The 13,969-nt window shown below is 48.2% G+C and overlaps 1 pseudogene across 1 annotated transcript; it reads left to right on the forward strand.

Annotated features, from left to right (window-relative positions):
* The first annotated feature begins 2,767 nt into the window (after positions 1-2,767).
* On the forward strand, positions 2,768-13,351 carry LOC122542938 (putative G protein-coupled receptor 132 pseudogene; annotated as a pseudogene). Its single transcript, XR_015754690.1, has 2 exons — positions 2,768-2,979; positions 11,304-13,351. The product of XR_015754690.1 is annotated as a putative G protein-coupled receptor 132 pseudogene (transcript).
* The last annotated feature ends 618 nt before the right edge of the window (positions 13,352-13,969 follow it).

Genomic DNA, 13,969 nt, shown 5'->3' on the forward strand with positions numbered 1-13,969 from the left:
CTCACATATACACACACATGTACACACACTCACATACACACACACTCACATATACACACACATATATACACACACTCACACACACATACACACACTCCTTTGAACTCACACATACACTCATTCACACACATACATACAGACACACACATTCACACTCACACACGCACACACACACTCACATACACAGACGCACACACACACACTCCTTTGTACTCATACACACACATACACTCATTCACACACACTCATACACACAGACACACACTCATTCGCACTCACACACACAGACACATACTCACACACACTCACAGAGAGACACACAGACACACCCACTCACACTGGCACATGCACATGCTCATTTGCAAACACATACACACACAGACACAAACACATACACACTCGTTCGCACTCACACTCACACAGATACACGCACTCATTCTCATACACACACAAACTCACATATACACACACACCCACACATTCACTCACTCACTTACACGCTCACAGACACACACACACTCACACACATGCACATACACGCACACAAAACATACTACACACATACACACACAACACGCACCACCACATACAAATAGATACACACACAGATACATATAGACACACACACCCCATACACAAAACATAAAACACACAACACAAATATAGACATATATAATCCACACACACACACACAAAACACATTCACACGTAGAAAAGTATGGAAAGAGCTGCCAGAGGAAGTGATGGGGGCTGGTACAATTACAGCATTTAAAAGGCATCTAGATGAGTGTATGATTAGGAAGGGTTTAGAGGGATATGGGCCAAGTGCTGGCAAATGGGACGAGATTAACTTAGAATAACTGGTTGGTATGGACAAGTTGGACTGAGGGTCTGTTTCCGTGCTGTGTATCTCCATGACTCTACAGCCCTAAGTATAGAGAGACACACACACACACACACACACACACAGACACACACACAGACACAGACACAGACACACACACAGACACAGACACAGACACACACACATGAATCCCACCAGCAAATAACAAAATGTAAAAGGGAAACGCCTTGCATTTATGTGACCCCACAGTGTCAGTTTGCTTAGCCACCAGTGAAGCACTGAATCACTGTTTCAGCGAGGGCAATACTGCAGCCAACCTTCCAACGCACAGCAAGATCCCACAGTCAGTGTCATAAGAGTATAAGAGTCCGCCTTTATGTGGTGTCCGCTGAGGGGATTGGTATTGACTGGATCAACTGGAGAGAATAGCCCTACTCCTTTCTCGTGGTCATGGGATCTCTTACATCTGGACAGAGCCTCACCACCTCTGCAAATCCCTCTTCCGGGACGTGGTGCCTCTGACAGTGTCGCACCCCTTCAGGCCTGATCCCTACCTCGTACCCTCTCCCTTTTACCCCCGCACCGAGTCCACAGAGGTGGTCAGAATGTAATCCCGAAAAGGCCAACCTGATTCCAGAGCCCGGAAACCAGTGATCGAACTTAAATTCAATCAAAACCTTCAAATACAGTCTCAGCAACATCAAACCTGTCGTTGGTCATTGCTAAAAACCCACTGTGTTCACTAATGTCCCTTAAAGGAGGGAAAGTCTGCCATCCTTACCCAGTCAGGCGTACACGTGACTCCAGGCCCACACAAATGGGGATGAATTTTATATAAAATCCTTACAGTATGGAAGCAGGCCTTTTGGTTCATTGAGTCCGCACCGACCCTCCGAAGAGCATCCCACCCAATCCCCGTAGCCCTGCGTTTCCCATGACGAACCCACCCAGCCAACATATCCCTGGACACCATGGGCTATTATCCCATTGCCAATCCACCCTGACCTGCACATCTTTAGACTGTAGTGGGGGGAAACCGGAGCACCCGGAGGAAACCCACGCAGACACGGGGAGAATGTGCAAACTCCACGCAGACAGTCGCCCGAGGGTAGAATCGAACCCGGGTCCCTGGTGCTGGAAAATGGGACTAGAATAATTCGGTGGTTGATTTTGATTTTTCACTGGCACAGACTCAATGCGTCAAAGAACCTTTCTCTAATGACTCTATGAGTTATGGTCTTGCATTTGATTGCTAGCTGGGAGCCCCTTGGGTGGAAAGGAAACAATTATTCTGGCCCTGGCACAGTGGCTCAGTGTTTAGCACTGCTGCCTCACAGCGCCAGGGACCTGGGTTCGAGTCCAGCCTTGGGCGACTGTCCCCGTGTCTGCGTGGGTTTCCTCCCAAGATCCAAAGATGTGCAGGTTAGGGTGAATTAGCCGTGCTAAATCGCCCCATAGTGTTCAGGGATGTGTAGGTTAGGTGCATTAGTCAGGGGTAAATGTAGAGTAATAGGGTAGGGGAATGGGTCTGGGTGGGTTACTCTTCGGGGGAGGTTGCTGTGGACTTGTTGGGCTGAAGGGCCTGTTTCCACACTGTAGGGATTCGATGACTCCATCAACATATAGAGACTGGCTCAGAGTTAGCCTCAACCAGTGGTGGAATAGTGGACTCACTCTCCACTGGGAGGTAAGGAGGGGAGCTATGTGCCGAGGTTTCAGGGGGTTGGATGGTTCATAGAAGCAGTAGGGAACAACCTGTGAAAGCAGTCACCTATAGCTTCCTCATAGTTGAGAAGATATTTACAATGCAACCTTCCGCACATCTTACACTCGTGGCAGACGGTTTAACCAAGGGGTAGGTGTGAACAACATTGTTCTCTCCACTTGCTCTCAATTTTATGACAATCGTACGTCATTCGGATTTGCAAAAACACTCAGGCTGCAAGTTTCCTGTTGCAGTGACAGTTGTAGTCTGTGTGGTCTGGCCGAATCATTCTGTACCACAATCTCTCTCACACACACACACACACACGGAGACAGACACAGAGCAGAGTTCAGCACTGCCGTCATTTTCACAATCTCCAACATCAATTAGCAAAAAAGGTTGAACTACTGGAGTAACACCAGTCTCAGAGGTAAGTGCTCTAACAATGACAAACGTTTTTTTTCCCATTTGTACTCAGTAAGTTGACTGTTGTGTAGCGTTTCTGGACTCTTCTAACATAGAAATAAATTGAAGCATTTTCCATTACTGATTTAGTTGTAACAATGGTTTATAATTTTGGCAATAGTTCTTGGGAGTTAACTTAGGATATGTTTAGGTTAGGTTAAGTTGGTAATGCTAAGTTGGGTTAGTTTCCACAGTATTTTTTGTTAAGTTGTTTTGTTTTAGGTTGGGTACACGCAGGGTTCGGGCAGTCTGGGTTGGTTACGCTGGCTGGTATTGGGATACATCAGATAAGGAATAGTTTGGGTTGAGATAGGTCAGTTTGGGTTAGACTGGGTCTGATTGCAACGGATTACGGTGTACAAAGTTGTGTTGGGTTTAGGTTGGTTTGGAGCACATTTCATTGAGTTATTTGGAGTTGCGTTGAGTTGGGTGGATTTATTGGAGTCGAGAGTGTGGTGCTGGAAAAGTACGGCAGGTCAGGCAGCATCCGAGGAGCAGGAGAATCAACGTTTCATAAGGATGAGGGGCTTATGTCCGAAACATCGACTCTCCTGCTTGTCGAATATTATCTGACCTGCTGTGCTTTTCCAGCGCCACACTCTCACCTCTGATCTCCAGCATCCGCAGTACTCACTTTCTCCTCCTGGATTTATTGGACCATGTTGTCTTGCGTTGAGATGGTTCAGTCAGTTTTGGGTTTGGTAATGGGTTGGATTGCATTCGGGTGGTTTAGGATGAAGATTATAAACTGGGCAGACATTGGTTTTGAATTGCTTTAACAAGCAGCTAGTACAGACACAGTGGGCTGAATGGCCTTCTTTGCTGTAAACCTCCTGTTGTTTCGTGGAAGATTGCAACTGAATTTTAAATATTAAAATATAGATATTTTAAATGTTCGAACCACAATTGTCTTAAAATTGTTAAATGCAAGTAAGGAGCCGAAACCGTGGATTGAGCCCAGTCTTTGGATTGTGACAGAAGTTCGAAGGAACAGCAGCAACAAAGTAGAGAGTGAGAGAGAGAGAGAGAGAGAGAAGCAATAAAGTTTCCAATTAAATGGAAAGAAAGAATTTGCATTGATTTCGCAGTTACCCAAAGCACTTGTAGCCAATTACAGGGTGACCTGGACAGGTTAGGTGAGTGGTCAGATGCATGGCAGATGCAGTTTAATGTGGATAAATGTATGGTTATCCAGTTTGGTGGCAAGAACAGGAAGGCAGATTATTACCTAAATGGAATCGAGTTAGGTAAAGGGGCAGTACAAAGAGATCTGGGTGTTCTTGTATGCCAGCCAATGAAGGTAAGCATGCAGGTACAGCAGGTAGTGAAGAAGGCTAATAGCATGCTGGAAATGTGTTGCTGGAAAAGTGCAGCAGGCCAGGCAGCATACAAGGAGCAGGAGAATCGACGTTTCGGGCATAAGCCCTTCTTCAGGAATGAGGAGAGTGTGCCAAGCAGGCTAAGATAAAAGGTAGGGAGGGGGGACTTGGGGGAGGGGCGTTGGAAATGCGATAGGTGGCAGGAGGTTAAGGTGAGGGTGATAGGCCGGAGGTGAGGGGGTGGGGGCGGAGAGGTCAGGAAGAAGATTGCAGGTTAGGAAGGTGGTGCTGAGTTCGCGGGTTGGGACTGAGACAAGGTGGGGGGAGGGGAGATGAGGAAACTAGAGAAATCTGAGTTCATCCCTTGTGGTTGGAGGGTTCCCAGGCGGAAGATGAAGTGCTCTTCCTCCAGCCGTCATGTTGCTATGGTCTGGCGATGGAGGTGTCCAAGGACCTGCGTGTCCTTGGTGGAGTGGGAGGGGGAGTTGAAGTGTTGAGCCACGGGGTGATTGGGTTGGTTGGTCCAGGTGTCCCAGAGGTGTTCTCTGAAACGTCCGCAAGTAGGCGGCCTGTCTCCCCAATATAGAGGAGGCCACATCGGGTGCAGCGGATGCAGTAAATGGTGTGTGTGGAGGTGCAGGTGAATATGGAAGGATCCCTTGGGGCCTTGGAGGGAAGTGAGGGGGGAGGTATGGGCGCAAGTTTTACATTTCTTGCGGTTGCAGGGGAAGATGCCAGGAGTGGAGGTTGGGTTGGTGGGGGGTGTGGACCTGACAAGGGAGTCACGGAGGGAGTGGTCTTTTCGGAACGCTGATAGGGGAGGGGAGGGAAATCTATCCCTGGTGGTGGGGTCCGTTTGGAGGTGGCGGAAATGACGACGGATCATATGATGTATATGGAGGTTGGTGAGGTGGTAGGTGAAGACCAGTGGGGTTCTGTCCTGGTGGCGATTGGAGGGGCGGGGCTCAAGGGCGGAGGAGCGGGAAGTGGAGGAGATGCGGCGGAGAGCATCGTCGATCACGTCTGGGGGGAAATTGCGGTCTTTGAAGAAGGAGGCCATCTGGGTTGTTCGGTATTGGAACTGGTCCTCCTGGGAGCAGATACGGTGGAGATGAAGGAATTGGGAATATGGGATGGCGTTTTTACCGGGGGCAGGGTGGGAGGAGGTGTAGTCTAGGTAGCTGTGGGAGTCGGTCGGTTTATAGTAAATGTCAGTGTTGATTCGGTCGTCCGAGATAGAAATGGAGAGGTCTAGGAAGGGGAGGGAGGAGTCTGAGACGGTCCAGGTAAATTTGAGGTCGGAGTGGAAGGTGTTGGTAAAGTGGATGAACTGTTCAACCTCCTCGTGGGAGCATGAGGCAGCGCCGATACAGTCATCGATGTAGCGGAGGAAAAGGTGGGGGGTGGTGCCAGTATAGCTGCAGAAGATGGACTGTTCCACATATCCTACGAAGAGGCAGGCATTGTGGGGCCCATGCGGGTGCCCATGGCTACTCCTTTGGTTTGGAGGAAGTGGGAGGATTCCTCCAATTTCTCCTTCCAATCCTCCCACTTCCTCCAACTTCTCTTTCCAATCCTCCCACTTCCTCCTCCCTACCTTTTATCTTAGCCTGCTTGGCACACTCTCCTCATTCCTGAAGAAGGGCTCATGCCCAAAACATCGATTCTCCTGCTCCTTGGATGCTGCCTGGCCTGCTGCGCTTTTCCAGCAACACATTTTCAGCTCTGATCTCCAGCATCTGCAGTCCTCACTTTCTCCTAATAGCATGCTGGCCTTCATAACAAGAGGGATTGAGTATAGAAGCAAAGAGGATCTTCTGCAGCTGTATAGGGCCCTGGTGAGACCGCACTTGGAGTATTGTGTGCAGTTCTGGTCTCCAAATTTGAGGAAAGACATTCTGGCTATTGAGGGAGTGCAGTGTAGGTTCACGAGGTCAATTCCTGGAATGGTGGGATTACCTTACACTGAAAGACTGGAGCGACTGGGCTTGTATACCCTTGAGTTTAGAAGACGGAGAGGGGATCTGATTGAGACATATAAGATTATTAAAGGATTGGACACTCTGGAGGCAGGAAACATGTTTCCGCTGATGGGTGAGTGCCGAACCAGAGGACACAGCTTAAAAATATGGGGTAGACCATTTAGGACAGAGATGAGGAGAAACCTCTTCACCCAGAGAGTGGTGGCTGTGTGGAATGCTCTGCCCCGGAGGGCAGTGGAGGCCCAGTCTCTGGATTCATTTAAGAAAGAGTTGGATAGAGCTCTCAAGTCTAGTGGAATCAAGGGTTATGGAGATAAGGCAGGAACAGGATACTGATTAAGGATGATCAGCCATGATCATAATGAATGGTGGTGCAGGCTCGAAGGGCAGAATGGCCTACTCCTGCACCTATTGTCTATTGTCAATGAAGCACTTTCTCAGTGCTGTTGTGTAGCAAGCATAATAGTTTGATTTGATTTATTATTGTTGCGTGTACCTGGACAGAGTGAAAAGTTTCGTTCTGCGTGCAGTACAGGCAGATCATATCATACCATGTACGTGAGGGTATTAAAACAGGGTGAGGAATACAATGTTAGTTCATTGGGTTCAGAAGACATTTACTGGGATGTTGTCAGGTATGGAAGGTTTGAGTTATAAAGAAAGGCTTCTTCACTGGAGCATAAGAGGTTGAGAGACGACCTGGTAAAGGTTTATAAAATAATGAGGGGTATGGATAAACTTAATGGTGGTTGTCTTTTCCCTGGGATTTCAAGACTAGGGGGTACATTTTTAAGTGGAAAAGAACAGTGGTTCAGGCAGTATCTGAGGAGCAGGAGAATCAACATTCCAGGCATGAGCCCTTCATTGACCGAAACGTCGACTCTCCTGCTCCTCGGATGCTGCCTGACCTGCTGTGCTTTCCCAGCACCACACTCTCGACTCTGATCTCCAGCATCCGCAGACCGCACTTTCGCCCAGCACATTTTTAATGTGAGAGGAGAGAGATTTAAAAAAGACAGGAGGGGCAAACTTACGCAGAGGGTGGTACGTGTGTGGAATGAACTTCCTGAAGAAGTGGTGGATATGGGGACAGTTATAACATTAAAAAGACATTTGGTTAAGTTCATGAGAAAGATATGTTTAGAGGGATATGGGTCAGGAGCAGGCAGGTGTGGGACTGGTTTGGTTTGGGATTATGTTCCGCATGGACGGGGTGGACCGAAGGGTCTGTTTCCATGCTGTGTGACTCTATACACACAACATATTCCACAATCCTCAATGTGATCAAGACCAGAACATTTTCTTAATGTGAGGTTGCGGGAAGAACAAATATTGACCAGGCCATCCATAAAGCTGGAAACTAGGACAAAGAGACTCAGTGTCTGCCTGCTAATCTCTATCCTGAGAGGAGTGTGGAAGTATAGGGTGAAAGGAATGGTCTGATATCGGTGAAAGATTTAACCTTGGACGGATTTGGGTTTTTAGACAGTTATGGCTTGTTGGTGGGATCCGGTAATTCGCTTCATTATAGGAAAGATGTGGAAGCTTTAGAGAGGGTGCAGAGGAGGTTTACCAGGATACTGCCTGGACTGGAGGGCGTGTCTTATGAAGGAAGGCTGAGGGAGCGAGGGCTTTTCTCATTGGAGTGAAGAAGGATGAGAGGTGATTTGATAGAGTGTACAAGATGATGAGAGACACAGCTAGAATGGATAGCCAGAGACTTTTTCCCAGGGCAGAAATGTCTATCCTGAGGGGGGCATAATTTTAAGGTGATTGGAGGAAGGTTTAGGGGTAATGTCAGAGGTTGGCTCTTTACACACAGAGTGGTGGGTGGGTGGAATACACTGCCAGCAGTGGGAGTGGAGTCAGAGACATTAGGACCATTTAAGGGACTCTTGCATAGGCACATGGAAGATAGTACAATGAAGGGTACGTAGGTTAGTCTGATCTTAGACGAGGATAAAAGGCCAGCACAACATTGAGGGTCGAAGGGCCTGTACTGTGCTGTACGGTTCTATGTACACCAATTCTCTCTTGAGTAAAAATGTCAATTTTACATCAGCCGGAGTGAAACAAGAGAACTGGCTTTTCTTTGACCTTAGTGGAGTTGGTCAAGGCAGGGATACTGACCAGAGCAATGACAAACACCTAAATTGTCCTGGAGATGTGTTGCACTCAGCTCCTTGGTATCTCACTGACACATCCTCCCACACAACTATGTGCAGTTCTGGAATCCACATCATAACGTGGCACAGTGGCTCAGGGGGTGGCACTGCTGCCTCACAGGGTCAGGGATCCAGGTTCGATTCCACCTTCGGGCAACTGTCTGTGTGGAGTTTGCGTGTTCTCTCTGTGCCTGTGTGGATTTCCTCCCACAATCCAAGGATGTGAGGGTTAGGGTGAATTGGCCATGCTAGATTGCCCATAGTGTTCAAGAATGTGTGGGTTCTGTGCAATAGTCAGGGATAAATATAGGGGAATGGGGAAGGATGGGTTACTCTTTGCTGGGGCCAAAGGGCCTGTTTCCATGCTGTCTGGGAGTCTGGGAGGGCACTGGGGAGGATGCAAAGGAGATTTACCAGGATGTGAAATAAAAATAGAAATTACCAGAGAAACTCAGCAGGTCTGGTGGCACCTGTGGAGTGGGACAAAGCAGTGTTAACATTTTGGGTTCCAGTGACCCTTCTTCAGAAATGTAACTCTGCTTTCTCTCTCTCCATGGACACTGCCAGACCTGCTGAGCTTTTCCAGCAATTTCTGTTTTTGTTTCCTTTCAGATTTTTCCTGATCTGGAGTGTTTTAGTTATGAAAAGAGATTGGACGGACTGAGATTATCTTCCTTGGAGTGGGGAAGGGGGGCATGATTGAGACATATAAATTAGGTGGGTCATAAATAAGATAGACAGAAAGAAACTTCTGTCCATGATGATGGGATCAATAATGAGAGGGCACAGATTTAAGGTAAAGGAGCAAGATGTTGGGAGAGGCTGTGAGGAAATCTGTTTTAGGGATCTGGAACTCCCTGCCTGTGAAGGTGGGAGAGACAGAAACACTCATCACATTGAAGAAGGTTTTGAATACTACATGTGGCATGGTGGCTCAGTGGTCAGCAATGCTGCCTCACAGCGCCAGGGGCCCTGGTTCGATTCCAGCCTCGGGCGACTGTCTGTGTGGAGTTTGCATATTCTCCCAGTGTATGCATGGGTTTGCTCTGGTTTCCTCCCACAATCCAAACATGTGTAGGTTAGGGTGGATTGGCCATGCTAAATTGCCCCATAGTGTTCAGGAGTGTGTAGGTTAGGGTGGATCGGCCGTGCTAAATTGCCCCATAGTGCCCAGGGATGTACAGGTTAGGGTGGATTGGCCGCGCTAAATTGCCCCATAGTGCCCAGGGATGTGCAGGTTAGGGTGGATTGACCGTGCTAAATTGCCCCATAGTGTCCAGGGATGTGTAGATGAGGGTGGACTGGCCATGCTAAATTGCCCCATAGTGCCCAGGGATGTGCAGGTTAGGGTGGATTGACTGTGCTAAATTGCCCCATGGTGCCCAGGGATGTGTAGGTGCATTAGTCAGGGATAAATGTAGAGCAATAGGATCAGGGAATGGGTCTGGATGGGTTACTCTTCAGAGGGTCAGTGTGGACTTGTCGGACCAAAGGGCCTGTTTCCACACTGTAGGGATTCTCTGGTTCAGATGGGGCTGTGTATGGACCAAGACCTGGAGAAAGGGATTAGGGTAGTTAGGTGCTTATTGTTAGCCACTGCTTTTATGGTGCCATATATCATCATCGAATCCCTACAGTGTGGGAAACAGGCCATTTGGTCCAACAAGTCCACACCGAACCCGTCAAAGAGTAACCCACCCAGACCCATTTCCCTACCCTATTACTCGATATTTACCCCTGACCGATGCACCTAACCCACACACCCCTGAACACTATGGGCCCTTTAGCATGGCCAATTCACCCTAACCTGCACATCTTTGGACTGTATCTCCTTGACTTGATGAATGTATCTCCCCCTGCTGGATGGAGGTACACCATAGGCACAAAATCAGAAAGGGGGTTATGCTGTCGACCAGTGGAGGTAGGCAACTGAAGGAAGCTTCCAATCCATTAATTCACACAAACAAAAAGAGGCAGATGAATTTGCAGTGAGACTTTGAGATTTGAATGATTGTTCAATTTACGTGGCACTTAGTGGTTTGACCCGTGGATGAGACAGATTTCCACCTTACTGACCTTGTACAGGTGTCACACGTTTTCCATCAGGGCTGTCTGGTCTTGTGGGATTTGTGGTTGCAAGATTCTGAACTGGTGCTGTAGCTTTTTAGTGACAGGGTTTTAACGTCTGTCAAAATGGTTGGGGTGACACAGTAGATGGGTGGCACGGTGGCTCAGTGGTTAGCACTGCTGCCTCACAGCCTCAGGGACATGGGTTCAAATCCACCCTCGGGTGACTGTCTGTGTGGAGTCTGCACATTGTCCCCGTGTCTGCGTGGGTTTCCTCCGGGTGCTCCGGTTTCCTCCCGCAATCCAAAGATGTGCAGGTCAGGGTGGATTGGCCGTGCTAAATTGTCCATAGCGTCCAGGGATGTGTAGGTTAGGGTGGATTGGCCGTGGGAAATTGTCCATAGCGTCCAGGGATGTGTAGGTTAGGGTGGATTGGCCGTGGGAAATTGTCCATAGCGTCCAGAGATGCGTAGGTTAGGGTGGATTGGCCATGCTAAATTGACCCATAGTATCCAGGGGTGTGCAGGTTAGGGTAGATTGGCCATGGGAAATTGTCCATTGCCTCCAGGGATGTGCAGGTTAGGTGGGTTAGCCATGAGAAATGGGGGAGGGCGTGGATTAATGTGGAATGCTCTTCCGAGGGTTGGTGTGGACTCAATGGGCTGAATGGCCTGTTCCCACACTGTGGGGATTTCACTTCCTTAGCATGAACATGATGCAATTTACTGTAACTTGTGTTGAATGGTCTTCCTCCAGGTCTGCTGTCCAAATTCAGGTCTCCCCTGCATCGCCCACTCGAGAAAATATTGACCAGTCTGGAACTATGGAGCCCTTTTGCAACCAGACATTGTGTCAGATCGATTTTACGAGAAACAGCATTGAGCTCGCGGTCATATACAGTGCCATCTTCATCGTGAGCTTTACCATGAACTGTCTGACCCTCTGGCCAATTATCCTGCAAGTCAAGCAGAGGAACGTCCTGGGAATTTACCTCCTAAGCCTGTCCATATCTGACATTTTCTACGTGTTGACCATTCCTCTCTGGGTCCTTTATTACTACAACGACCACACGTGGACACTCAGTTGGGCTTCCTGCTATCTGTCAGGGTTCATATTCTATTCCAACGTCTACATCAGTATCTTGCTCCTCTGTTGCATCTCGCTGGATCGATACCTGGCGGTGGTCTATCCCATCGAGTCTCAGGGTTTCCGACGGCCGGGGAAAGCTGTACAAGTGAGCCTGCTGATTTTTTTGGTCATCTTCGGCCTCCACCTTCCAGTCCTCATTGGCTCCATCAGTCAAGATGGCGGACACAAGACCGACAACCAGACTTGCTTCGAGCACATCCCTCTGATCAGGCCGGTTGCCATCGGCAACTACTTCCGATTCGTGGCTGGCTTTTTGCTGCCACTCCTGGTCCTGATCTTTTCCTACCAGAGGATCTTCAAAGGCGTCCGGAAGAGCTTGACCCTGGGGGCGGAACAAAAGGCCAAAGTTAAGCTTCTCTCCATATTGGTCATCACCATTTTCGTCATATGCTTCGCCCCCTACCACATCATCCTCTTGCTCCGAACCATAAATTTCACCCTCAACAACTGCAGTTGTGACTTCGAACAGGCGGTCCACCTGTACTTCAACATTTCCCTGGCGTTGTCCAGCCTCAACAGTGCCGTGGACCCAATACTCTATGTGTTGGTCAGCAACGGTGTCAAAAAGGATCTGAGGAAAACTTTCACCTCCCTTCGTTATGTTGGCTTCGCAAAGGGTCAGACCACAAAGGGGTCACCTATCTCGCTGACCAAGACTACTGCCTTAATCGGCCATGTTTGATGGGAGGAGTTTGGGGGGGGGGGCAGGTCACACACAGATTAACAAGATGATGGGAAGTCTTGCATTCACCAGCGCCCCTTCCCCGTTGCCTAAAAGGAAGCAACGTCGGTTCTTATCTCCCGTTTCCCAGCTGTGAAACCAGGACAGGGAAAATCAGGAGGTGGATCCATCTTATGCTGAACTCTAAAGGGAGACGAGAGGTAGAAAACTGGACTCCACGTAGCTTTCAAACCTGACTTTGAGCATCCAGTTTAACAGGCTGTTTCACTTGGGGTGCCCAGGCAATGATTGACCAAGTGGGTGGACCAGAGATTTGGATAATGGCCAAAGCGAGGTCTCAGGTTTGCTGTCCTCTGCTGGTCTCAAGGAGGATTCTGCCAACTCGGTTGGTGCTCAGCTCCCTATCTGACAGGATCTGGAGAGCCGCACTCAGAGGTAAAAGGAACGGTTGGCTGTAATCCCATTAGTGAGAGACTTAACATGAGAAGAACCCTTCATGGTAACTTTAGCCAGTGCAGGAATTGAACCTGCCAACCTGCCAACCAAGCGAAGCAACCCTCACCCCACGAGGTACCCAATGTGAGGCTTGAACCCTGAGATCGAGAGCCCCATGGTCTACCAACTGAGCTAACTACTGGAGGGCTTGCAAACCCAGACCTGGAAACATGAACTCAGCGAGGAGAAATGAAGCTCAACAATATCCTCAATCACTTCAAACCTTCCTCCTTGAGTTACAAGTTCAATATTTACCGGTTCAGCTGAAGTGACTCATGGAGGTTTTTGTACAAACTGAGATATAATAGAGAATGCATTTAGAATTAATGAAAATATTGCAGATGTAATGAACCAGCTAACTTGGAAGTGTGGTGAGGTAGCCACAATTGCATGTAATGAGATGTGTCATGAAATGTTCAAACTTTGCACATAATTTCAATGACAATGATTCAAAACCCATTAAAGAGGGACCATGATAGACACACTTTTGGATGGTATTTTATTTCACGATGTAAACTTTCAACCCAAAGACCGAACAGTTGCCTGACTTACATCAAAAAATCCATATAGAGACGAAAAAATCAAGTTTGTCACAATTCTGTTGCAACTAAAACAGACAAATTCAATAGGTGGCAGGGGGGTGGTGGGCAGAATAGGAAAGGAAAAGTTTAGACAATATTAAAATCGCCAAATAAGACACCGGTCTGACCTTAAAGGCTCTGAAATACAAATACATTTCAAGTTTAGAAAAGATTTACAAGGATGTTGCTAGGGTTGGAGGATTTGAGCTATAGAGAGAGGCTGGATAGGCTGGGGCTGTTTTCCCTGGAGCATCGGAGGCTGAGGGGTGTCATAGAGTCATAGAGATGTACAGCATGGAAACAGACCCTTCGGTCCAGCCCGTCCATGCCGACCAGATATCCCAACCCAGTCTAGTCACACCAGCCAGCACCCGGCCCATATCCCTCCAAACCCTTCCTATTCATATACCCATCCAGATGCCTTTTAAATGTTGCAATTGTACCAGCCTCCACCACTTCCTCTGGCAGCTCATTCCATACACATACCACCCTCTGTGTGAAAAAGTTGCCCCTTA

Source organism: Chiloscyllium plagiosum, unplaced genomic scaffold (genome assembly GCF_037043375.1).
Source record: "Chiloscyllium plagiosum isolate Xiang-an unplaced genomic scaffold, Cpla_swu_hap1 HiC_scaffold_47, whole genome shotgun sequence".
NCBI classification, from domain to species: Eukaryota; Metazoa; Chordata; class Chondrichthyes; order Orectolobiformes; family Hemiscylliidae; genus Chiloscyllium; species Chiloscyllium plagiosum.